The sequence below is a fragment of the Natator depressus genome, chromosome 6 (genome assembly GCF_965152275.1).
Source record: "Natator depressus isolate rNatDep1 chromosome 6, rNatDep2.hap1, whole genome shotgun sequence".
NCBI classification, from domain to species: Eukaryota; Metazoa; Chordata; order Testudines; family Cheloniidae; genus Natator; species Natator depressus.
This window is the reverse complement of record NC_134239.1, coordinates 108,805,118-108,830,917: the sequence shown is the minus strand read 5'-3', so window position 1 is coordinate 108,830,917 and position 25,800 is coordinate 108,805,118. Positions and strand designations below refer to the sequence as shown.

The 25,800-nt window shown below is 43.2% G+C and overlaps 1 long non-coding RNA gene across 6 annotated transcripts in view; it reads left to right on the top strand.

The window, feature by feature from the left end:
* The window catches only part of LOC141989492 (uncharacterized), a 192,721-nt gene that overhangs the window by 63,065 nt on the left and 103,856 nt on the right, over window positions 1-25,800 (top strand). For all 6 annotated transcript variants that reach the window (XR_012639992.1, XR_012639997.1, XR_012639996.1 and 3 more), the window contains exon 2: window positions 14,034-14,170. This is a non-coding gene — a long non-coding RNA (uncharacterized LOC141989492). The remainder of the gene's footprint in view (window positions 1-14,033; window positions 14,171-25,800) is intronic.

Sequence of the window (25,800 nt, the reverse complement as noted above, 5' to 3'; positions counted from 1 at the left end):
ATTAGGGCTTATTATCCAAGTACTACACTTTCCAGTAGTTCTCGGCATGACCTGGCTTACTATCCATGACCCATGTATTCATTAGAGGGTAGGCATGATACAGTTCTGATCCCCATATTACCAACAATTCTGTCTGCTGAAACCTGATTGTGGGGACCATAGACTGGGAACCCTTCACGGTTCAACCTGCCTTCCTCAAGATTCTGAGTCTGAACAGCTTAATCCTCAGGAAGTCTTGTTACCCTCTGCAGTCCAGTCTATTCCCCACCATGTTACCACTTAAATATAAGGATTTTGCCAATGTATTTGACAAAAAGAATGTGGACACTCTTCCATTCCACCACAGCTATGTCTGTCTCATCGACCTACAGCTGAGAGAAGAAGTCCCTTTTGGTCACATCTACTCCATTTTGGAGACAGAATTTCAGGCTCTCCATGACTACCTCCAGCAAAATCTACAAAAGGGGTTTATCTGTCCTTCCACCTCTTCAGCTGGGGCTCCAATTTTCTCTGTAAAGAAAAAAAGACGGATTGCTAAAGCCCTGAATTGACTATCAGGCATTAAACAGTCACGATTTGAAATCGATACCCTCTCTTTCTCATTAATGAGCTTTTTGAAAGACTCTGCTTTGCAAACGTTTTTATTAAGTTGGACCTTCATGGGACCTATACCTTGGTCTGGATTAGAGAGGAAGATGAGCCGAAGACCGCTTATAATAGTAAGAAGAAAAGGAGTACTTGTGGCACCTTAGAGACTAACCAATTTATTTGAGCATGAGCTTTCGTGTAGCTCACGAAAGCTCATGCTCAAATAAATTGGTTAGTCTCTAAGGTGCCACAAGTACTCCTTTTCTTTTTGCGAATACAGACTAACACGGCTGTTACTCTGAAACCTATAATAGTAAGGACACTTTGACCAGATCATACCATTTGGCCTGTGCAATGCCCCAGCAACATTCCAGCACTTCATGAATGATATCTTCAGGGATGTGTTATACTGCTATGTAGTCATTTATCTGGATGACATCCTCATCTTTTCTGACAGGCTTCTCATGATCAGCATGTCTGCAGCATCCTAGAAAGACTTTGCCATCATCATCTATACGTGAAGCCCAAAAAATGTGAGTTTGACCAGGATACAGTACAATAGAATTCCTTGGTTACATTATCTCATCCAAGGGATTAACTATGGACCCACACAATATGGTGGCCAGGTCTGACTGGGCTACACCAAAGGACTCCCACAGGATCCAATGGTTCCTAAATTTCACTAACTTTAACTGGCAATTCATTGAGGGCTTTTCCAACCCAGCTGCTTCTCTGACCACCCTTCTGTGAAAAGGAGTCTTGTTCACTTGGTCCTTGGAAGACCTAACTGCCTTCAATCAGCTAAAAGAGAAATTAACCACAGCACCCATCTTGGTTCACCCAGACCCCCCTAAACCATTCACAGTAGAGGCCAACACATCCAATTTCACCCTGGGTGCAGTACTGTCCCAACTGGTGGGTCCAGTCAGTCGACTTCACCCATGTGCCTATTACTCTCTCAAGCTAGCCCCTGCAGAGCAGAATTATGATATATGAGATAAGGAACTCTTAGCTATCAAGACAGCATTTGAGGAATGGTGGCATCTACTGGGGGAGGGGAGGGTAGGTACCCTGTCCAAGTGCTTACATTTCACAAGAACCCAGAACATCTTCAAACAGCCAGACACCTCAACCAATGACAGATCTGTTGGTCCCTTTTCTTCACCGGATTTGGCTTCATAGTTACCTACTGCCCAGGAGCAAAAAAATGGGAAGGCTGATGCCCTGTCTCGTAAGGTCGAGTATCTGGAACTGGGTGAGAAAACTCCCTCTATGATTCTCAAGGCATCTAACTTCAAGGCAGAGTAGACAACAGCTTAATGGAGTCAATTTGTACCATGTTACTGAATGACCCCTTTCACTGCTTAGATCCACCAGACTCTGGAGAATACTGAGGCCCCACCAGCCCCAGTTTCAGGTTCCAAGATGAGGACATCTACTATAAGGATTGCATCTATATCCTGAAGGGGCAACCAAGGCTGTAGGTTCTTAAGTTATGTCACGATGCACTCCTTGCAGGTCACTTCAGCTGCCTGAAGCCTAATCACAAGGAGTTTCTGGTGGCCACACTTGCACACCTCAATCAAAAGCTACATAAGATCCTGTGAACTGTGTGCCCGGACCAAAACCTGCTCAAAACCACTCTGCCTTCTCCAGCCCAAGCCCATTCCAACTCAACCATGGGCTACCATTTCTGTTGACTTTACTGTGGAGCTGCCACCTTCCCAGGGACATACAATGATTCTGGGTGTGGTCGAGCTCTTTCCCAAAATGTCACTTCACCCTCCTGCTTGCCTCTTCCTGGAAAAGATTTTTCAACTCCATGGATTGCCATCAAGCATCATGTCAGACCATGGTTCTCAGTTCATTTCCCAGTTCCGGCAGGAATTTCTAAAACTTCTGGAGATTGAGCCCCTTCTCTCAGCTATCTACCATCCACACACTATTGGACAAATGGAGCAGGTCAACCAGATTTTTGACCAATTCCTGTACTGCTTCTTGAACTATCACCAGGACAACTGGTTGTCTGTGCTCCCATGTGCTGAGTTAGCTTACAATAATGCCACACACGTCTCTACCCAGCAAAGTCCATTTCCCCCAACTATGGGTTTTACCCCGCTTTCTTCTGGACATCCCCACAAACTCTCCAGTACCAGCTGTCACAGAACTAGCTACCCATCTCCACCAGTTATATCAGGATCTCAAAATGCACTTATAAACAGCCAAGGAAGCATATAAATGTCATTCTGACCGGGACCACCAGGCCACCCCCAACCTTGCCATAGGAGACAAAGTCCAGCTGTCTACCTGCCATCTTAAAATCTACTCAACCCTCAGCCAAACTAGGCCACCAATATCTGGGCCCTTTCAAGATTGAAATACAAGTCAACACAGTAACATTCAGATTGCAATTACCCAAATCCCTGAAGATCCACCCCATATTTCATGTCTTCCTTCTGAAGCACTACACAGATGACCCCTTCTCACATTGCTCGAGCCCTCCTCCACCTTCACCCCCATGTAACTGTCCAATGACATGATGAGTATATAGTTTGGCAAATCCTCAACACCTGACATGTCAGAATGCACCTCCCATACCCAGAGAAAGTAGACCCAACGGCACCTAGAGTGCTCCCTCAAATGGTGGGGGGAGGGGTACTGTCAGGAGTAAGGCCCTCAGCTGTGCCTACTCAGTATTTCTGATGTCCTAACAAGCCAGACAGTCTGCATGACAGACTGACCTGCCTGATTGGCTGAGGAAGCCAGCAGGCCAGTTCTTAAACCTAGCAGCAGCAGCTCCTCATTGGCTGCTCAATGCACATGCCCATGGACTTGTCTCTCCAAGCCCTGCTCCAGCTCTGCTTCTCCATAGCTCCAGCCCAGATCCTGCCCTTCTCCCAGCCTTGTTCCTGTCCTATTCCAGCCTTGCTCCTGCCTCAGAACCAGCCCTGCTTCTGCCTTCCCTGACTCCTGGTAATCTGGGTCTGACCCTTGGCTCTGACTCATGATTCCGATTGTCTCAACCATTGGCTCTTGCGTTTGGACTCTGACCACTAGACATGATTGCCTGTGATCTGGTCTGCTGACACCATGTTACTTTTATGTCTATTTTTTTAAATCAAGATGTCATGCAGTATCAAATCAAATGTCTTACAGAAGTCTAAGTATATTACCTCAACAACCAAACTTGTAATCTCATAAAAAATATATCAAATTAGTTTGACAGGATCTATTTTCCATAAATCTATGTTGGTTACCCTCCTTTAATTCTTTATTAATTGAGTCTTATATCGGCCTCTCCATTGTCTTGATGGAATTAATGTCAGACTGACAAGCCTATAGTTACTTGGTCATCCCATTTACTACTTTTAAAATATTGTGGTTAGCTAGGCCAGCGTAGTGCGCTGGATTAGTACTAAGGGACTTAACCTGGACCTAGGATTTGGCCCCATGTCTCATTTTTTTTGTACTGACCCCCATGTAGGTTTTATATGCACTCTTATTTGTTGGGTACTTCCCATTTATTAAGGTATTTAAACACACTGATTAAGGCATTTAACACAGTATATACAAATGTTGCATATCAGTGGACTGAAATCCTGTACAAATCCTGCAAGAATGTTTGGAAATGTGAAGAGCTTTGGAAAGTCATTAAATGAAATAACTTCTCTTGAACAAATGGAAGTGACAGCTGTCAAAAATGCTGTGGGATGTACATTTGATCATCAATCATTAGGCTGTCTTATTTGTACTTTTTGGTCTACAAGTATTACAGAACCTTTGGTGATAAAATGTAAAAAAAACCCGCACATATTAAACTGCTCTTTCCAATCACTGCTTTTTTCTAAGGCTCATTGAAGCATCTGAAATCTCTGCCTAGCAGTCTGAAAAAGAAAATAAGTACTAAAATATATTCTTTTGTCTATTTAGTGACTGATGAGGAGAGTGTGTCAAAAGATCATATGTTTCTGTAGGTTCTTTTGTTCTGAGAGAACTGGACTTAACATAACCTGGACTTGTCATAACCCTCAGCCATCTTGTGCACTTAGCCACCATAAGCTGGAAGAGAGGACCCCACGTAGTCAGAAGGAATGCAGCCTTGCTTAGGCACACAAAAACAACTGCACAGCTGCAGCGTTACTAACAAGGATAGATAAAGTGACAGATTCATGAGACTAGAAATGGAGTGTGGATAGCTGACCTTGAGTCTAGGCATCTGCAATTGTAAGTTTCTTGATAGAACTTGTTTTACTGGTTTCTTTGCTGTTGCTAGGGAAATGGTCAGCCCATTAGGGGTTACTTTGAGTTATGCTTTGTTTTGAGTTACCTATAAAAAAGTATCAGTATTATGAGTATTAGTGTGTGCATTTTGGAGATGCTTTGGAGAAGTTCTTTTGAGAAGCTCTCTACGAGTTCGGAATCTGACAACTACCTCCCCAGCCGTTAGGAGGAAGGCTGGACACCACAGCTCAGATGCTGAACACGCAACACCTTCTCAGACCTTGGGTAACTATATCTGGGGTGCTCTAGACTATTGCTATTTTTGATGTGTGCTTCGTACTCTAAGGAGACCAACACAGCTACAATAACACTGCAAACATGGGTCTGCTTTAGGTTAGAGTAAATGGGTAAAATTCTGCCTCTATTGAAATCAGTGGAAGTTTTGCCAGGATTTCACTCAGTGTGGTGTTACTGCACTTTTACCCCCTACCTGGTGTAAATCCAGTTTTAGCTAGGCTTTCAAGGCTAGCTGATCTGTCGTTGCCACCCTTTCATTCTAGGGAAACTGACTTGGTGGAAATATGACTAATCTTCATTTGTATTCACAGCCTGTTAGGAAGAGGCATAGGGATCCACAAGCTAAATCTTTCCTACAATTTTCTTTATGCTTATTGGGGCTTCTGGAAATTTGCCTACACCTGAAAGCATTGGTATACTCACAGGGGTGCTGAGAGCCATTGAACCAAACTGTAAACCCTATATAAGCCAGGGAGTGTAGAAGCACCCCTAGTTCGAGCACCTATGCTTGCCCATTTACAAGCTGATACAGACCAGTATCAGCCTCAAAGCAGGCCTTTTAACCCACTTCAACTATGAAGAAACTTCAGTGACTTCAGAGAAATTTTACCTCAAGGCTGAATTTGGCCTTGTGAATGTTACAGTTTGTGATTTGGGGCACAAGTTTGGAGGGTATCCAAGATTATCTTCTGTTTTAAACAATACCTAGTTGATGATGAACAGGCAATGGGTATGTTGGTTGAATATGGATTTCAGGATTGATCCCAGTCTGTGTTGGAGCACTAAAGTAGATCACTGATACCTTCTTTGAGGCCATTTATTATCCTGAGCATTGTCTGAAAACAGTCTGACAAACTGTCTGAAATGTCTCCACACTGCAAGATCTCAGTCTCACTTTAATGAGTAATTCACATGGGACACCACAAACCGACAGACTTTCAGACTTGAAAATCCAGTGCAGACAGGGAAACAGGCACAGTTTGTTATTTTTATGATTTGTGAAATAAAAGCTTATTGATACAGCCTCTCTGTCTCTGGCTCCAGCTCGAGCAAGGAGAGATTTTGCCTAATAAACATGTCCTGTGATAGGCACAAACAAATGGGTAGTTTTATAACTGCCATATAATTTCTTAGATAACCCTTAAGAAGGATTTCACTATGAGGTGCAGTAGCTATTTTGCTGTGACTTTCATTCATCCGCAACCAAGTTTTGTGGTCCAAAATAAGCCAGACCAAATTATTACTGTCTTTAATGACAATGATTATTTGTTCTTAAAACAATAGTTTAAAACAAACCAAACAATACTTTTGTTCTAAACACAAGGAAAGTGCCCATTTCACTACCTGATTTTCCTCCAGCTACCATCCGTAAAATGCACAACAGTGGAAAGTCTGCCAGGCACAGAGATATAAGCTGGGGGTCCTGGAATCTGTGCATGCAATCCCAAAACTCATCCCAGTGTGAGGCAGTGGCAGGTGATGTGTTGAATTTTTGCCTTCCTAGGCAGCCTTTGCTGGCAGGGCTCTGAACAGATTATAAAGCTACCTTCCTCCATTAAAACTGGTGAAGATGGTGGTGAATGCACTGCTTGCCCTTCTCCATGCAGCAGAAATACATGGGAATGAAATTTGTACTGTCCATATTGTATATTTATAACATCTCAATGCCAATCATCATTTCTGGTTGTTGTGACTAGTTTTGCATATACGCATGCAAATTACAATAATAATTGATATAAAAAAGGTCTGCCCCCCATTTTCTTTGAAAGACCCTACTGGTCTTTATTCTTTGATTTGACATCATGGAGGAGACAGGATCCACCTACTCAAAGAACTATCTAAATACTAATGATATTAAATACTAATGATAATTGAACCACACTTGCAGAATAGCACGCAGCTATTGCAACTTTGAGTGCTGAAATACAATCACAATGGGCATGATATAACAACCTAGACAGAGCATGTACACCAATGCATGGAGGTGAAGGACCTTGAGCAATCACGCTGCAACAGCGGTGCATAGACAATCCAGGAAGTTTTTGGAAAGCGTAGGGGACAATTTCCTGGCGCAAGTGCTAGGGGAGCCAACTAGGGGGGGCGCTTTTCTTGACCTGCTGCTCACAAACCGGGTAGAATTAGTGGGGGAAGCAAAAGTGGATGGGAATCTGGGAGGCAGTGACCATGAGTTGGTTGAGTTCAGGATCCTGACGCAGGGAAGAAAGGTAAGCAGCAGGATACGGACCCTGGACTTCAGGAAAGCAGACTTCTGCTCCCTCAGGGAACAGATGGCCAGGATCCCCTGGGGGACTAACATGAAGGGGAAGGGAGTCCAGGAGAGCTGGCTGTATTTCAAGGAATCCCTGTTGAGGTTACAGGGACAAACCATCCCGATGAGTCGAAAGAATAGTAAACATGGCAGGCGACCAGCTTGGCTTAATGGTGAAATCCTAGCGGATCTTAAACATAAAAAAGAAGCTTACAAGAAGTGGAAGGTTGGCCATATGACCAGGGAAGAGTATAAAAATATTGCTCGGGCATGTAGGAAAGATATAAGGAGGGCCAAATCGCACCTGGAGCTGCAGCTAGCAAGAGATGTCAAGAGTAACAAGAAGGGTTTCTTCAGGTATGTTGGCAACAAGAAGAAAGCCAAGGAAAGTGTGGGCCCCTTACTGAATGAGGGAGGCAACCTAGTGACAGAGGATGTGGAAAAAGCTAATGTACTCAATGCTTTTTTTGCCTCTGTTTTCACTAACAAGGTCAGCTCCCAGACTGCTGCGCTGGGCATCACAAAATGGGGAAGAGATGGCCAGCCCTCTGTGGAGATAGAGGTGGTTAGGGACTATTTAGAAAAGCTGGACGTGCACAAGTCCATGGGGCCGGACGAGTTGCATCCGAGAGTGCTGAAGGAATTGGCGGCTGTGATTGCAGAGCCCTTGACCATTATCTTTGAAAGCTCGTGGCGAACGGGGGAAGTCCCGGATGACTGGTAAAAGGCTTATGTAGTGCCAATCTTTAAAAAAGGGAAGGAGGATGATCCTGGGAACTACAGGCCAGTCAGCCTCACCTCAGTCCCTGGAAAAATCATGGAGCAGGTCCTCAAAGAATCAATCCTGAAGCACTTACATGAGAGGAAAGTGATCAGGAACAGTCAGCATGGATTCACCAAGGGAAGGTCATGCCTGACTAATCTAATCGCCTTTTATGATGAGATTACTGGTTCTGTGGATGAAGGGAAAGCAGTGGATGTATTGTTTCTTGACTTTAGCAAAGCTTTTGACACGGTCTCCCACAGTATTCTTGTCAGCAAGTTAAGGAAGTATGGGCTGGATGAATGCACTATAAGGTGGGTAGAAAGCTGGCTAGATTGTCGGGCTCAACGGGTAGTGATCAATGGCTCCATGTCTAGTTGGCAGCCGGTGTCAAGTGGAGTGCCCCAGGGGTCAGTCCTGGGGCCGGTTTTGTTCAATATCTTCATAAATGATCTGGAGGATGGTGTGGATTGCACTCTCAGCAAATTTGCGGATGATACTAAACTGGGAGGAGTGGTAGATACGCTGGAGGGGAGGGATAGGATACAGAAGGACCTAGACAAATTGGAGGATTGGGCCAAAAGAAATCTGATGAGGTTCAATAAGGATAAGTGCAGGGTCCTACACTTAGGATGGAAGAATCCAATGCACCGCTACAGACTAGGGACCGAATGGCTAGGCAGCAGTTCTGCGGAAAAGGACCTAGGGGTGACAGTGGACGAGAAGCTGGATATGAGTCAGCAGTGTGCCCTTGTTGCCAAGAAGGCCAATGGCATTTTGGGATGTATAAGTAGGGGCATAGCGAGCAGATCGAGGGACGTGATCGTTCCCCTCTATTCGACACTGGTGAGGCCTCATCTGGAGTACTGTGTCCAGTTTTGGGCCCCACACTACAAGAAGGATGTGGATAAATTGGAGAGAGTCCAGCGAAGGGCAACAAAAATGATTAGGGGTCTAGAGCACATGACTTATGAGGAGAGGCTGAGGGAGCTGGGATTGTTTAGTCTGCAGAAGAGAAGAATGAGGGGGGGATTTGATAGCTGCTTTCAACTACCTGAAAGGGGGTTCCAAAGAGGATGGCTCTAGACTGTTCTCAATGGTAGCAGATGACAGAACGAGGAGTAATGGTCTCAAGTTGCAATGGGGGAGGTTTAGATTAGATATTAGGAAAAACTTTTTCACTAAGAGGGTGGTGTAACACTGGAATGCGTTACCTAGGGAGGTGGTAGAATCTCCTTCCTTAGAGGTTTTTAAGGTCAGGCTTGACAAAGCCCTGGCTGGGATGATTTAACTGGGAATTGGTCCTGCTTCGAGCAGGGGGTTGGACTAGATGACCTTCTGGGGTCCCTTCCAACCCTGATATTCTATGATATTCTATGATGATTTGCAAGTGGGTTTTAAGGGTAGCCGCAAACACAACCGCTTACAACAAGCCATCCTAAAGGTTACAAAGGCATAGATGGCTCTAGTAAGCTCCGCATCTGGATCAAAGCATCACAACTTTCAAACATTCTGGTGATGGAGAAAAGCCAGTTTGCTGAAAACATGGGATTGCATAATCAGGTATCTGTTAATGGTTCCTGTCATAGGGTGGCTGGCCCCAGTAAGTGAAGGCGTTCCAGCTTGCCTGCGTCAGAGCTGGTGCTCCCATTTGGCCAATTAGGTGGGTAGGGCAGCACCTAGGGGCTATAAAATATCAGGGGGAGGAGCTGTTGTTTTAATATGCCTTAGAGCAGGCTGGTTCTGTCAGAAAGGGCAGGTGAGAGCTGGCAGAGAACAAGAGACTGGAGGAGTCTGGGAAGGAAGCAGAAGGTCGTTCCAGGGAGAACGCTGAAGGCAGTAGAGTGGCAAGAAGGATTTGCTGGCTGGCATAGCTGAGTCAGGACCAGAGGGCTGAAGGCAGAAGGAGCAACAGCAGCGGAGTGAGTTGCCTGCTGGCCCTAAGCTGGAGCTATGGGCTGTAGAGGGCTGAAGGAAGGGGGAGAAACAGAGATGCTTCCCCAATGAGATGTTCACACTGGAGGGCTGGACCCAGGGGAACAGTGAGAGGGCCAGGGGTGTGAGGGATGCTCCCCTACAAAGGATGACCTCCCAGCAGACAGGCTGTGGGGGATCTTGCTGGGGAGAGCAGGGTTGCACTCCAGTTGGAAGGGCTAGGGTGGCAGTCCAGGGACAGAAGATTATGGACTGAGTCCAGTTGTGGTTGAAGGGCGCTGGGGTATGGTATGGAAGGAGTCCCAGCAGAGATACTGGTGGGTGTGCCGACTGGGAAGAGTGGGGTTTTAAGGATTATATCCGCTTGTTGTGGGAAATGGATTATGTTTTGGACTATTTATGTATGCTTTTGAAAATAAACTGGCTGAGGAAGGGCATTATTGAAGTAAGAAAACTTGAAGTGGATTTAGTGGGGGTTCAGAAAGGGGAAACTGGGGCAGGTATGCTTGTCATGCTGCAGAGGGCACCCAAGTCAGGGCTGCCCTATGACAGTCCCCCAGTTTCAAACATCTTCAACCAAAGGTGGATCTTCTCATTAATAGATAGAGCTATCAGAAAAATCCAGACACTTCCTCAGTAGGTCTATCCTATGTTGGTAGAGCTGCTACCAGTAACATTCCATGGGGAATGTGATAATCAGTTAACAGGACAGGGCTGAGATGGGATTGCCTTGGCTGGATGAGATGGTAATATAACATCTAGCTTTCAGAGTACTGGGGATATTTCAAAACTATGCTGCTCTAAGTGGCTTCACACATATAGTATTTATCTGTGCTGACATTCAGTACTTTATTGTCTACATAAAAACAGTGGTTTAATGCATAAAGTGGTGACAAGATCAGTTCCTGCAAGGCTGAATACAAGAGAGCATTTGTACTCAAAATAAATTAGTAGAACCACTCTAAAACAATTCCATACATTCAGTTAGACCCTGAAATAATGTCAATAACATCCTGCAATTTATAGTATTAAAAACCAGCTGATGAGATAAACTACTGTGGAAAGCTATCACAAATTCCTCATTCAGAGACCACCCTATTGCACAAATTAACATCATCTCCACATTGTTCCAGGGCATGAAACAAGACTAGAAAATATGAGTCCCCAACCCTCCAGAAGTCCCTGGGAATCATTCAGCCTTCACCTTCATTATTGATACCTCCCCAAAAGGCAAATGTTCTGGAAGTGGTTGATCATTAATTATTTTACTACTACTTTGAATTCTCTCCAGCTATTCAATAGCCATCTCCAGTTGAGCTGTTCAGAACTGTCATAGGTGTGCTCTCACCAGTGCTGCATGGAGAGGGACTTGCTTTGACATTTCCCTTTTCAATATATCTTTTCCTCTCATTGAATATCTGTGTTCTGGATTACTTTTCTCCAAGATAAGAGATAAGTATTAAATGCAATCAAATATACAGAAGCTTATGCATACTAGCATGAGTCAATAAAAATGTAAAAAATATAAGACAATAATATTCACTGTAATAGGTTTATTTCTATTCCAGTAGAGACCCTAGAGAGATCATAAATCAAGTTAACCTTGATGCAGAAATGTATTATTGATAAAAATGGATCACAATTCATTGCTTTAATAACGAGTCCCTGAGTTACAGGTTTTACCTTTGCGGATTCCTCTGACATAGCAGACAAGGTAATATCTTGGGCTCCTAGCGGATGCATGACAAACACTGGGTTCTGCATACTGGTGGCAATATCTGCAGAGTTAAAAAACTGTTCCATTTCATAATTTATATCACTCTACGTAGATCAAATTTACCCCTGTTATCACTGTATTGGCTTCATGGAACCTGTGGCCATTCACATCAAGCGAGCTCATGGCTCAAGAGGGGGGTTGTGTGCGTTATAATATGAATTTATTTATGGCTTAGTTCACTGATATTCAACCAGAGGCCCCACATGTTGTGCTTTTCCTGGGTTTGCGAGGAGACATGCAACATCGTGACTTCAATATGGCAGTTGCCCCAGGAAACGTGGCTGGTTTCATCAGTGTATGAATTGTTAGATTACAAACATTTGTTTTGGGGTTAAGAGGAATTGGGACCAGATGCAAGAGAACATTGTCCCATTTTCCCTTTCAAAATCAGGTATCCCTCAGCTTTTGGCGTTATATATAAGTCTATTAAAGTCAATGTCATATCATTTTAAAGCTAGTATAACTCAGGGAGGAACAGGTATCCTGATTTTTCCCCCCTCCTCTACTTGTCTATCCTATTTGTCTGCTTAGCAGTGCAACTCAAGGAAGAATCAGGCACCCTGGTCTTTCCAAACTATCTAGTTTCCCTAGTCATCTACCTACATGCATGTGCCCTGTTACTGTAGTATCTTAGCTCCAAGACATTAAACTAGACGTATCAGCACTCATTTCCTCCCCTGCACACAGAAGTCAAAACTTAACTAGTGCAAAAAGTGTGTGTGGGTGAGGGAGCGGGCTTAAAGTAAAAACAAACAACACCTCCCCCCGCACACATTTACAGTTATTAATGTGATGAGGTTAGGAGTCCCTTTCCAGAGATTACTGGTATGTCACTGACCAATGGCTCTGTTGCAGACCACCAGGGATGGGCTCCTAGGAATCATATATGTTAACCTAATCAAACTCACTATATTTCAAGCAATAATAAATACATTCCATGATTTTGTACTTCTGCCTTTGGGTATGTTTACACTGCAGTCACTGGGGATGTGATTTCAGCTCATGTACAAGTACCCAAGCTAGCTTTCATCCAGCACAGAACATGCTTCAGCACAGGCTAGCCCTGAGAGTAATTGCACAGGGCTCCAGGTAGGCGTACACAGCCCACACTGTGAAGCCCTCGTTGCCATGGCTTCACTGCTCCAGTACCTGAGCTTGCTGGATTAAAGCTAGCTCATGGAGATGTACTCAAGCTGCTATCACACCTTGAGATTTGAGTATAGAAATATCCTTCGCCTGATGCCTAAGTGGCTCTTTGACAGTGAGAAGCAGTACTGTCATGCTGAAGTTAAAGCAAGATTCTGAAGAAGAACGTATCAAAGCCTTTCTTCATAGTTTTTTCTCATCACATTTTAGGACAAAGATACTGTACTATGTTTAGCCCTGTTCCTGGGAACACAAGATGATGCATATCATTATACAAAATAAATGCTACAATACAGTAACAAATATCATTCAGGTCCCTCTTTTTTCACAAAAAAAGAGGAAATTCACAGCTCATGACCAAGCATGTGGTTTTGCTTTTATAAATCCAACGTCTTGCTATTGGAGCTAGTTGAATATTTCCCGAAGGAACACTTTTCTGTCAAAAAGTGGTGATTTGTCAAAATCTAAACATTCTGTGGGAATGAATGAATTCTCTCAAGTATTCATGGGCTGCTGCAGAGCTGGGACCCAGGAAGCCCTGACTCAAGCCAAGTACTCAAGGTGCCTTGCCATGAAACCAGAGCCTGGCAGCCCCAGGTCAAGCCAGGACTGTCAGGGACTTCCAGGCTCCTGGTTTCCTGGCAGCTCATCAGGTAGGCAGCCACAGCGCTGGGCAGCTTTGGGACTATGGTGACCAGATGTCCCAGTTTTATAGGGACAGTCCCAATATTCAAGACTGTCCAATATAGGCTCCTATTAACTGTCCTTCCCTGCCCTGATTTTTCACACTTGCTATCTGATCACCCTGTTGGGGACCCTTATTCATTTTGTTTCAAAAGAGTTAAAACAATGTCATTTCAATTTTTCTTAAATGAAAATTTTGGATTTCCTTCATTCCATGGGAAATTCTGAAATGGACTTTTTTAATTGAATTGTCTGCAGAACATGAATTCTGGGTTCTGACCATCCCTACTTGGAATTTTTTTTAAAGAAGTAAATAGTACAATTCATTGCATACTTTTCTTATATAATTTCAGGCCTGATTTCAGTGCCAAATTCTGCTCCACTCGATACACAGCTATTGGGGAGTCCTGCTGGAGCACAGCAGTGTCCCAAGAAGACTCAGAAGAACCCAGACAGGAAAGCATTTAAGCATATGCTTGGCTCTAAGCAGGTGAGTAGTCCCAATGAAAAGATTATGCTGTTTTGAAGGAACTGAATGGCAGGATTCCAGGGCGTCTGAAATCAAAATAAAAGATTCAAATCTGTTATGTCCTGGGGGTGGGGTTGGCATAAAAATTTTCTTCATTTCTAGTTACTTTAAAGTTAACAATCCATTGGCCAGATCTTGACAATTCTAGTATTACTCATGTCCTTATTAGAGCATTATGCTTAAGGCCCTTATCTTGCAAGGTACTACTGAATACCTCCTATGAAATGCTGAGCTACCTCTACTGCTATGAAGCCAACAGGAAATGATGATACTCAACACTTTGCAGGTTCAGGGCAGCATTCATGATTCTGCTGATTAGCTTAGCTAAACAAAAAAGTGCAGAAAACAGAATGCAGCAGATTCACCTTTTGGAACCAAACTACACACAGGATACATGGATCTGGTAGGAGAAGCTTAACTAAGGCATTACAGACAGTTTTACAAAAGAGAACCAAGACCCTGATCCTGACATCTGATTCACAAGTGTGGATCCCCGTATCTGTACAGAGCCACAATGACTTCAGTAGGACTCTACGTGGTCATAAGGGTCTGCCCATGTGGATCAGATTGCAGGACTGGGCCAAATGTTACAACACTGCAACTGTTCACCCCTCCTATCCCCCTCCCATCCCCACCCCCCAAAAGGAAGAAAACCACCATGGCTTCACGAAAGTGCTTGCTACTTTAAAATACAAACAGTTCTTAGAATATCCAGAATAATCATAGATCTAAGTTACTGTTCCTGGTCATTATATAAAAATTGTGTGCACAGGTTGAAGGGGGAGAGGGAAGACTGCCCTACAAAATAAAAGTAATTTCTTCAATTGGACTTTTTGGATACAAAAAGTTGGGTTCAGAGAATCTAATCTTGTCTGTCCTATCCTACTCCAAAGTTATGTGAAGATACTGATATAACAAAAATGGATAAAATAGAATAAGCAACGCTTACGATAAGCAAAGGGTTGGCAACAAATGATTTACTTAATGTAATGAAGGAGGCAGGGGATTGCCAGAAGAGAAAGAATAGTCTCACGATTAAGGCAGTTGAATATTGCCCTGCAGAACTGTCTTCGCCACAGAGATCCTAGGTAATGCTGAGCAAATCACTTTTCACAGGTGGTCACTGTAGAGAAATGTTTGTAGGTTATAATTTAGAGGTGCTCCCTCATAAGGGGCCGTATTATGAACATTGGAATTTGGAGATGTGCCCTAGAGGCAAGGGTTGGGACCACCACATGAGGGCGTGCAGCAGCTCACTACAGAAGATCTCCACTTTGTTTTATTAAAGTTGTAGACCTTTCTCATTCACTGGTTATTTAATGAACCCCAAGATCATTACATGGTGTCAGAAGTGCTGAATGAGAAGAAACTGCAGTGAAGTTAACTCCTGTGTTTGCAACTGAAAGCAGAGACAAATGGAAACTCCAGAGAAGCATGGGGAGCACCAGGCACAGAAGCTTTTGATGTATTTGGTGAGCACACTAGTAGCTTGACTAACTTAAGAAAAGGGGCAGAGAGTGGGGTTGAACCAAAAATGGATGTGTTGCAACCTCCTTCCAGTCTGCAATTGTCAGGCAATGTTGCAGAGACCTGGAAAAAACTTAGACAGATTTGAACTGTATTTAGCAGTTATTGGGCAGAGGGGAAAAATGATAAAGTGAAATCATCAATCTTTTGGCATGTTGTTGGGGAGGAAGCATTAGATATTTATAACAACTTTAAGTTTGAATAAGATGAAAGCATGAAGTTAAATAAAATACTGCCTAAATTTGAGGAACATTACCTGCCAAAAAGATATGAGACCTTTGAGAGACACATTTTTACATGCTTCCAAAAAACTGGTGGCACCATAGAACAACACATCACAGAATTAAGGAAACTCAGTAAAACTGGTGACCTTCATTTGTTGACCAAGTCTCTGGTCAGAGATAGAATCATTTGTGGCATTAAAGATCATGTGTTAAGAGAGAGACTGCTCTGTGAAGGAGATATAACTTTAAAAAGCTCTCCAAATATGCAGGGCAGCAGAAAACTATGAAAGCACAAGCCAAAGAGATGAATTCACCAGCAGGGGTTATCCATATACTAACTACTGAAAAATATAGCCAGAATAGGTCAAATCAGAAAGTAGAACCACTTATTATGAAAACCGCTGCTAGGGAGAAGACTGGGTACAGATAGTTATATGGAAGATGTGGATCACAGCATGGCCCCAAACAAACAATGGTTGCCTTTGGGGAAACTGACAGATATGGGGGAAATGATCATTTTGTAAAATGCTGCAGATCCCAAATGCAGAAAAGTCAAATTAATTCAGTTAAAGAAAATCTGAGTGAGGAGTTTTTCATAGACATACTGGGATCTACCACGCCATTTGAGAGGGATTGGATACTGCCTCTGACAATGAATGGAAGAATTATTCCACTGAAACTTGACACAGGAGCTCAGGTTTATATTTTGTCAAAACAAGATTATGAAAGACTAAAAATAAACCAAAACTGGGACCTACAAAATAAAAGTAACTGGTTATTCTGGAACAAATATACCAGTGAAGGGGAGGTGCATTGTTAGTATCAACCATAAAACACCATGTAAAGGCTCCTCTTCATTGTAGTGCCAAAAGAGGTGATACCAATTTTAGGCCTGGCTGCATATGAGAAACTATCTGGTAAAATGGATACTCTCATTACAAGATCATACTGAACTGGCTATGAGGCACTCCTTCGGGAATATCATAACTTGTTTCAAGGGTTGGGTTGCTTGAAGGGTGAACATATAATCCAGATAAACAAGCAGATCTCTCCAGTTATCCATCCATGTAGAAAGGTGCATTTGCACTCTGTGATAAACTCAAGGCTGAGCTTGCAAGGATTGAAGCAATACAAGTAATTCAAAAAAATTGAGGAGCCAACAGAATGGGTGAGCTCCCTAGTCATCATGGAGAAAAGTAACAGTCAGCTACACATATGCTTAGATCCCTAGGACCTCAATAAAGCTGTAAAAAGAGAACTTTTCAAACTACCAACCAAAGAAGAGATTATGGCTCAATATTTCAGTAAACTGGATGCATTCTCAGGTTTTGGGAAGCTAAAATTACCCAAAGAAAGCTCAACACTAGGCATATTTAATACTATGGATCAATCACAACATCACTAATGTAGTAGGAAACTGCTTTCATGCTTGAAATAAAAGCCATGCCAACAAGCAGGGTCACTGAGACCTCATCCAGTTCCACAAAGGCCTTATGCAAAGGTCAGCACTGACATATTTACCTGGCAATCAAAGCATTATTTAATAGTTACAGATTATTATTCGCTGTATCCAAAAATTTGTACACTGCACAGTACTAATAGTAAGTCAGTGATAGCTGACATGTAGGGAATCTTCTCCAGACATGGAATTCCAGATGAAGTCTTTCATGATAAAGAACTGGAATTTTCCAGTGCACATTTTAGGCAATTTGCCAATCAAATGGACTTGTGGGAAGGTCTAAACGGACCGTAAAGAACCTCATGGAGGACTTTTGACAGTGGGGGTGATTTGTATAAATGATTTATTGATTTACCAAAGTACATCTCTGGAGAATGGCTTTCACCACCTCTGCTGTTAATGGGAAGAAGGATCAGATCTAATTTACTGAGAACTTGTTGAAATCTCATAACAATGAAACCATGCAGAAGATGAAAGAAAATCAGAAGTGGAAACAGAAATATTATTTTGACAAAAGGGCCTGTGATCTCCCATCTCTTAAACCAGATGATAGAGGTGTGATTCCTGAGAGACACTAATACTTGGGGCCAAAGGGGTACCATTAAAGAACAGCTGTATCAAAGGTTTTATGTAATCCAAACAGACTGAGTGACACATTTTGACATAATCAAAGGGATCTACAAGTAATCCCAGAAAGTTCCAACACATTGACAGCTGATGTGGACTCTGGCATTTCCCATCTGACTGATACTTTATCATCAACTCATAAAGGAGAAACTGTCAAGGAACAAGAGAACAACTCAGACTCTAATGAAAGTATGATACTGAGAAGACTCAGAGACTTGCTAACCTGCCTGAAGAAGGGGTATTTGAGGAAAATAAGTGGTAAGTACTCACTTGAGAGTGATGTGCTGGTAACTTCTCCTCTCTAGGTAGTTGACACATTGGGTTTATGAAATGCACTGCATAGATTGAAAATGTAATGCATGTGTTATTAGATAGTTAACTCTTATATATATAAAATATAACAGCTAATTTGTGTTTCTTTAAGAGGAAAGATGTACAGATGTTTGCAGAAGAATATAATTCAGAGATGCTCCCTCATAAGGGACAGTATTATGAACACAGGAATTTGGAGATGTGCCCTGGAGGTGGGGGTTGGGAACACTGCATGGCTGTGTACAGCAGCTCACTACAGAAGCTCTCCAGTTTGTTTTATTAAAATTTTAGTCCTTTCTCATTCACTGGTTTGTTGTTTAATGAACCCCAAGATCGTTATAGTCACTAGTTGGGTATTCTTCATTTTCTGTGTCCCTGGCTTGAGAACCTTGGGGGCTGTACCTTGCAGAAGTGCTGAGCATTCTCAGCTGCAACTGAAGTCAATAAGAGCTGTGCTTAGCATTATATAGCACTATATATATTCAAAGTACTCTGAAAAATCAGATCCTAGGTATCTCAAACTGGGCCCCCCAAATTAGTGGACACTAGGATTGCCAACTTTCTAATCAAACAAAACTGAACACCCCTGCCTCACCTGTTATCTCAGGCCTTGCCCCCTGCTTGCTTTAGCCCCCCTCAGTCTGTTGCTCACTCTCCCCGACCCTCACTCACTTTCACCAGGCTGGGGTGGGGGTTGGGGAGTGAGGGCTCCAGCTAAGAGTATGGGCTCTTGGGTGAGGCCGGAGATGAGGAGTTTGGGGTGCAGGAGGGAGCTCTGGGCTGGGGCAGGGGGTTGAGGTGTGGGTGGGGTGAGGGCTCTGGCTGGGGATGTAGGCACTGGGGTGGGAAGGGGATGAGGGGTTTGGGGTGCAGGAGGGGGTTCAGGGCTGGGGGAGGGGGTTGGAGTGTGTGGGGTGTGGGTACTGGGAGGGAATTTGGGTGCAGGAGGGGACTCCATTCTGGGGCAGAGGCTTGGGGTGCTGGAGGGGGTTCAGGGTGCGGGGTCCCGGCGACACTTACCACAGCTCCCAGAGAGCAGCCCCCAGGTCCCTGCAGCCCCTAGTTGCATGGGCAGCCAGGAAGGCTCCATGCGCTGCCCTCACGCCTGCAGGCACCACCCCTGCAGCTCCCACTGGTCGCGGTTCCAGGCCAATGGAAGCTGTGGAGCCAGCACTCGGGTGGGGGCAGCACACGGAGCCTCCCTGGCCACCCATGTGCCTAGGGGCTGGAGGGACCTGGTGGCCGCTTCCAGGAGCCACGTGGAGTCAGGGCAGGTAGGAAGCCCCCCTGCTGCGCCACCAACCGGACTTTTAATGGCCCGGTCAGCAGTGCCAACCGGAGCCTCTAGGTTCCCTTTTTGACCGGGTGTTCCGATTGAAAACCGGACGCCTAGAAACCTTAGTGGACACTTCTGACTTTAATCTCTGTGCCCATCTGTAAAATGAGGATAATACCACCCTGTCACTTCACAGGGGTGTTGTGAAGATTAACTGTTTGGGAAGCACTTAGATACTATAGAGACAAGCACCATAGAAAAGCCTATGAGAAAATTAATAGTTCTGTCTTCAGCACAAGTTTTGAATAGCGTTCAGTGAATAAGGCCTGCAGTCACACATTGAACAATATGGAAAAAACAAAATATTGAAAAGCTGCTCAGTAAATGAGTACCATCCATCCTGCACCCAGAATGAGACAGGGTTACTGTGGAAAAGAGTATGTGATTGTGTAGTTAAAGACTGTATCATAATGCAAATGCACAAGGGGGCCAAATTATGATTACACAGGCAACCTTCATTCTGGCATTTCCTAACTTTTTGAGTGTTTGATTCACAACCTTGCTAACCTTCTTTTAACATAGGTTTGTGTGTGTGTGTAATATATTACATATATATTTCACAATGGCAGACCTCATAATTCACCCTGGTCGGCAGCCAGATGAAGCTCCTCGTCTCACATTTCACTCTTGACAGCCTCACTCTTCTCAGTTCTATTTTAGAGCTGATGCAAAGCTGCATGGGGATGTTTTAGGCTCAGAATAATCTGCTACGTTACTGTTTCTATATATCTTCGCAAATTTTTTGAAAAACTTCATCCCTGGCCATATCATAAGATAAAGAAGCAAAATACCTATTTCACATTCTAGTAGATCTCACTCTCAAGAAGTGTTGGGTTTTTGTTTTTTTTTTTGCCATGGATGAAATCCTGACCCCACCAAAACTCCCACTAGCTTCAGTAGCATTTCATCTTACCTGTTTTCCCTCTCTTAGGAGCATGAGCAAGGGGGTCAGAATCTAGCCCTTAGTATGTTGGTGATTTCCTGAATCTTAAGGTCTGATCATGCTAGGATGCACACTTGGAACTGTGAGTTTTTTCACTTATAAAATCTCAGCATAAGTTATTTCATTTTATTATTTAGTACTTGCTACTGTATATAAAAAACTAAGCTGTAGACTTTATTATGTGGGAAAAGGGAAGATCCTTTGGATTTTCCAGTGTTTGCACTTAATTCCTCTCTTCATTTGCCTTATATGGGACCATAGAATCTTTTCAAACAAAGGTGCTACACATAGGGCCAGAATGTCCAGTCCAGAAATAATCTTGCTTGGCAAATAACCGGAAAAGGGTGTGAACAAAGATTCTATTATGCCACCTTCCTGTTCCTCCACACCCAATCTTTGGCCAGCATGGTATAGGAATCTCTATGGTCACTCTATGCCACCCATAGTGCTGGAACTAAGGGTGCGAGGGATGCTGCCATACCCGTGGCTTGAAGTGATTTCCGTCATATACAAGGTTTACAGTTTGGTTCAATGGCTCTCAGCACCCCCGCTATACAAATTGTTCCAGCACCGCTGATGCCACCTGAAGATTCAGCTACTCAAGGGGGATTCATTTTATAAAGACAGTCCATCTTTAGGGCTGCTTTGCTCCAGAAGATTAGTGCCAAGCTGCCTTAAAGGACCAGTGGAGCTAACACCAATGCTCCTGGGGTCGCTTGAATGTTCACACAAAAGTAATGCAAAGCACTCATGTCCCATTGGGTCTTCACTGTGTGGCCACAGCACTATGCACCAAGGTCAAATGGTTAAAGAAGAGGAATGGTACTCAGGCCTAGGATCTTATTCTGATTGTGACTGACTTTCAGTGTGGTCGTAGGCCACTTGGCCTTTCTATGCCATTTATTGCAAATGCAGAAAATATTATTTATCTACTTTTGTAAAGCCTTTTAACATTGTTGGATGAAAAGTGCTATTGAAGTGCGCAATGTTGTTGTTAACATTATTCCCGGCCTCTGCTGGCACAGAAATGTGGAATGGAAGCCAATCCCAAATCCAGATCACCAGAGCACTCTGCTAATTATATTTAACGAGTATTTATATTCCTTACATAACATGCCCAGTTCTAGGTAACCATGATTTCACTGTTTGTTTGTGTTAACGCTATTTAAGCAGAGTACTTAATGGTACCAGGTCCTAAAAAGGATTTAGTCTCTGAGGCAACACGTTCGCACAATTTAAATGAGAGCTCTAAAGGTTACATTGTTGAATAAAAAGTCATACAATCTGTACTTATTACATAAGCTATATACATTTTACTTTTACAGACACTGTGATGGGGTTCACTCACCATGAGGGGCGATTCCATGTGGCCACATCTGGGGATTAGCTCCACTCAGGTTTGATATCCCCTTCCTCGCACTGTGGCCCCTCTCTATCCAGGACTTGGGGCGCTCCTTCTTTGTGACTCAGACCCTCTGGCCACATCACTATAACTCTACCATTCCGGGATAACAAAGTCTCTCCAGACCAGCTGTCTAGTTGGTGTCTCCAATGCTCCTGCAGGGGTGCAGGCCCACCCTCTACACTGGGTTACAGCCCAGGGACCTTACAACAAGCAGCCAAGGTCTGTACAGTCCTGGCTCTTGCTGCTGTTTCCTGGGCTTCTTCCTACCCCCTCCCCACCCCAGCTTCTTTTCCCCACAACTCCTCTGGTGTTGATCCTTCTTCTAGGGCTTATTTTTCCTCCTGGGTTTTCACCTCCCCTCATCTCTGGTCCCAGAGAATGACTGCAGACTCTCTCCCTGAAGCTTAATGGTGCTGGAACAATTTTTATAGTGGGGATGCTAAAGGCAGAACCCATGTATTTGGGTTGTTCAATTCAGGGGATGTGGCGGCATCCCCAGCACCTAGGGTAACCAGATGTCCTTTTTATAGGGACAGTCCCATTTTTGGGGCCTTTTCTTATATAGGCACCTATTACACCCTACCCCCATCCAGTTTTTTCACAGTTGCTATCTGGTCACCCTACCAGCACCCCTAGTTCAAGCACCTATGCTGAAGCCTCCTTCTGCTGCAAACTTCCTGGCTTTATAGTCTAGACAACTCTGGCCCAGCTGAGCCTCTTGTTCAGATAAGCCTGGGTCTGCCTCCAGGTGCAGCCAGGTTCCCTAATTGGCCCTCCAGGCCCACATTAACCCTTTCAGGGCCTGTGTGGGGTATGCACCCTATCACGGACACATTTTCCCTCCATTTACTAGTTTTTTAGACTAAAATATAAAAACAACATCTTAGATTAATTTAAAATGGAATCATTCTCTCTTCTCTCAGATCAGCCTGAATCAACCAAACTAAACACAACTAAAGGTAATACAAAATGCTCAATTACTGGGCTAGAAATGGAATGTCATATACATAGTAACCAAGAAAAATGGAAGAGCATGAAAGGCATTTTGGAGACACTCCACAGCTATGACAGGTTTCAGAGTAGCAGCCTTGTTAGTCTGTATCCTCAAAAAGAAAAGGAGGACTTGTGGCACCTTAGAGACTAACAAATTTATTTGAGCATAAGTTTTCATGAGCTACAGCTCACTTCATCGGATGCAAGCTTATGCTCTAATAAATTTGTTAGTCTCTAAGATGCCACAAGTCCTCCTTTTCTTTCCACAGCTATGGACAGTCAAGAGTTCTGGACTCCATTCCCAGCTCAGTCACAGATTTCCTGCATGACTTGGGCCAGTCATTTAACCATTCTATCTATGACTCAGGTTTTCCATATGTAAAACGTTGAACAATACTTAGCTATTATTTCAAATGAAAGCTGTGAGGCTTAATTCATTTGCATTTGTAAAGTATTTAGCAATCTTTGGAGGGAAGGAGCTATAGAAATGCAAAATATTTTTTCACAGTTTAAAAAATCACTTTAAGCTATGCTTAACCATCTGCTGATAAATAGAGACTCAAAAAAACCTGGCTGTGGTCAAATCCATCTTACATTTTGTACAGCTAAGGCACACTGACCCTTTCCTCTGTTTAGCATTAAAAAATGGTATATTTAAAATTATGAAAAAAATGAGCATTATCAATTTACAAACTGGTAAATACATTATTTTGAAGACCTTTAAGGGAGCATGATATCCTAAATTCAAAGTGAGTAGAAGTTATTTATTTTAATTTGATGTCAAGCAGAAGCAGATCGAAAACCAGATTGAAAACCTGGTTATCCTCTTTTAATGGACAAAATTCTGACTATGAATGTGAATAACCACATCTTGCCAGCATCTTGTCACTTGCCCTCAGAAATCTTCATAGAAAGTAAACTCCAAACAAAGAAGAAGGGCTTAGTGAGAAGATTCAGTCCCTGTTGTCTTACAAAAATACTGTTTTATTAACTGTTCTTCTCAGTCGCTCAACCATGTACAATATGTTATATTAACTGTCTGCTAGTGATGCACACAGCAAAAAAATCCTCTATTCCATGTCAACATTTCAGGTGAATAGGCCTGCCAGGTATAGAGAAAAGATTTTCATGATTAGCCTATAAAATACGATAGATCATTTCTAATGAATAAAACTCTTAGTCTATATTTGTTTTGCATCATTTGTGTTATTCTGTCTACCGATTTGTAGTCAAAACAGACTTGCAGTTATAACTTAATAAATGCATAAAACCTGAATCATCTGGTGCAAAGTGGTAACGAAGACGTACAATGGAATTTTTGGCACTGACGAGCAAGTTAGCCTGAGTTGCTCCCAACCCACAAATTTAGGTAACACTGAACTTTACTTGCATTGACAGGAATACACATGTTCTATGGCTGCAAGAGATAAACGTTACCCTAAATTGAACCTCCAAGCATTCTGTCATAGGCTGGCTCATTGCCCACTACAGCAAATGGATCATCGTGATTGCTTACACACACACACTCCAGACAGCAGGATTCATACAGTCCAAGCAGGGTAAAATCTGTCTCTTGCATGCTTATAAAATGTATGGGGCCTGATTCTCCTCTCTCATCAGTGTATTTCAGGGGTAATCCAGCTGAACTCTATTGGGTCACAGTGGTGTTAAACCCAGGCATCTGAGAGAAGAATCTGGCCCATGGATTCCTACCTAATTTTATGTTGCTGTGTTTCTCTCTGGGGTGAAGACTGTCTTCCTCTCTTTGCAACATGCTTAGGACATTTTGGGCACTGCTGCATTATAAAATACTAAAAATTATCAATGCCAGAAATATGCCTAAAAGCCCTATACATCAGTAAGGAGTTTGCAACTGTATGTTGAGCTTCTCTGATGCATTTGTTTGGCATTGAATATTACTGTGAGACACTTCTACCTCTGCTACTTTGGGTATGTCTATACTGCAAAAAAGGTGTCCTTAATTCAGATTAGCTAACCTGCATTAGCTAGCTTGGGTTAAAATAGCAGTGAAGTCACAGCAACTCTGCTTTTAATTCAGGTTAGCAGCTTGAATTCAACCCTAGGCTGCCCCTCGAGCTGCCAATTTAAGTTGCCCTGTCTGCACTGCTATTTTAACCTGTATTAGCTACTCAGGGAAAGGCAGTGGAGATGAATCAACACAGATCTTGGGGGTCATAAAGAGGGACCATGTCCACCTCAATGCTTTCAAACCACATGTCCTGTCAACATGGCTATATTCAATGCATTTTCATCCCTGGTCCTCGCCCTAACCCCCTCTCTCCAAATTATTCTACATGGCTACACACTTAGTGAGGGTGTGATTTTTCTCTGCCATAAGCCATAAAATTAAGGTAATAGATACTTACTAAAGTCATCAATTTACAAAGAATTTTAAAAAGTCCCAAAACAATCCATTAGCTACCCAAGGCTATCAAGATGCTTGTGTAAACCCCCCTAGGTGACCGTGGGTGTCTGTCCCCTGAAGCAGTCCCAAACATGGGCGAGAAAGAGCCTACTGCAGCTGCCACCTAAAGCAGTTACTCCTTTAGCTTAAGTTGACCTGTTGTAAAAGGGCCATGGGGGAGCCCTAAAATGAACTTCATAAACACAGGTTACTTGACTCCTAGTTAAGATTTTATTGTCATTAACACAATTTAGATTTCTTTTCCATTTCTACTCAAACTCCACCTCTGATTCAATTATTACCAGTCCCAAGCATTAAAAAAAATTCATGAATCAGGATC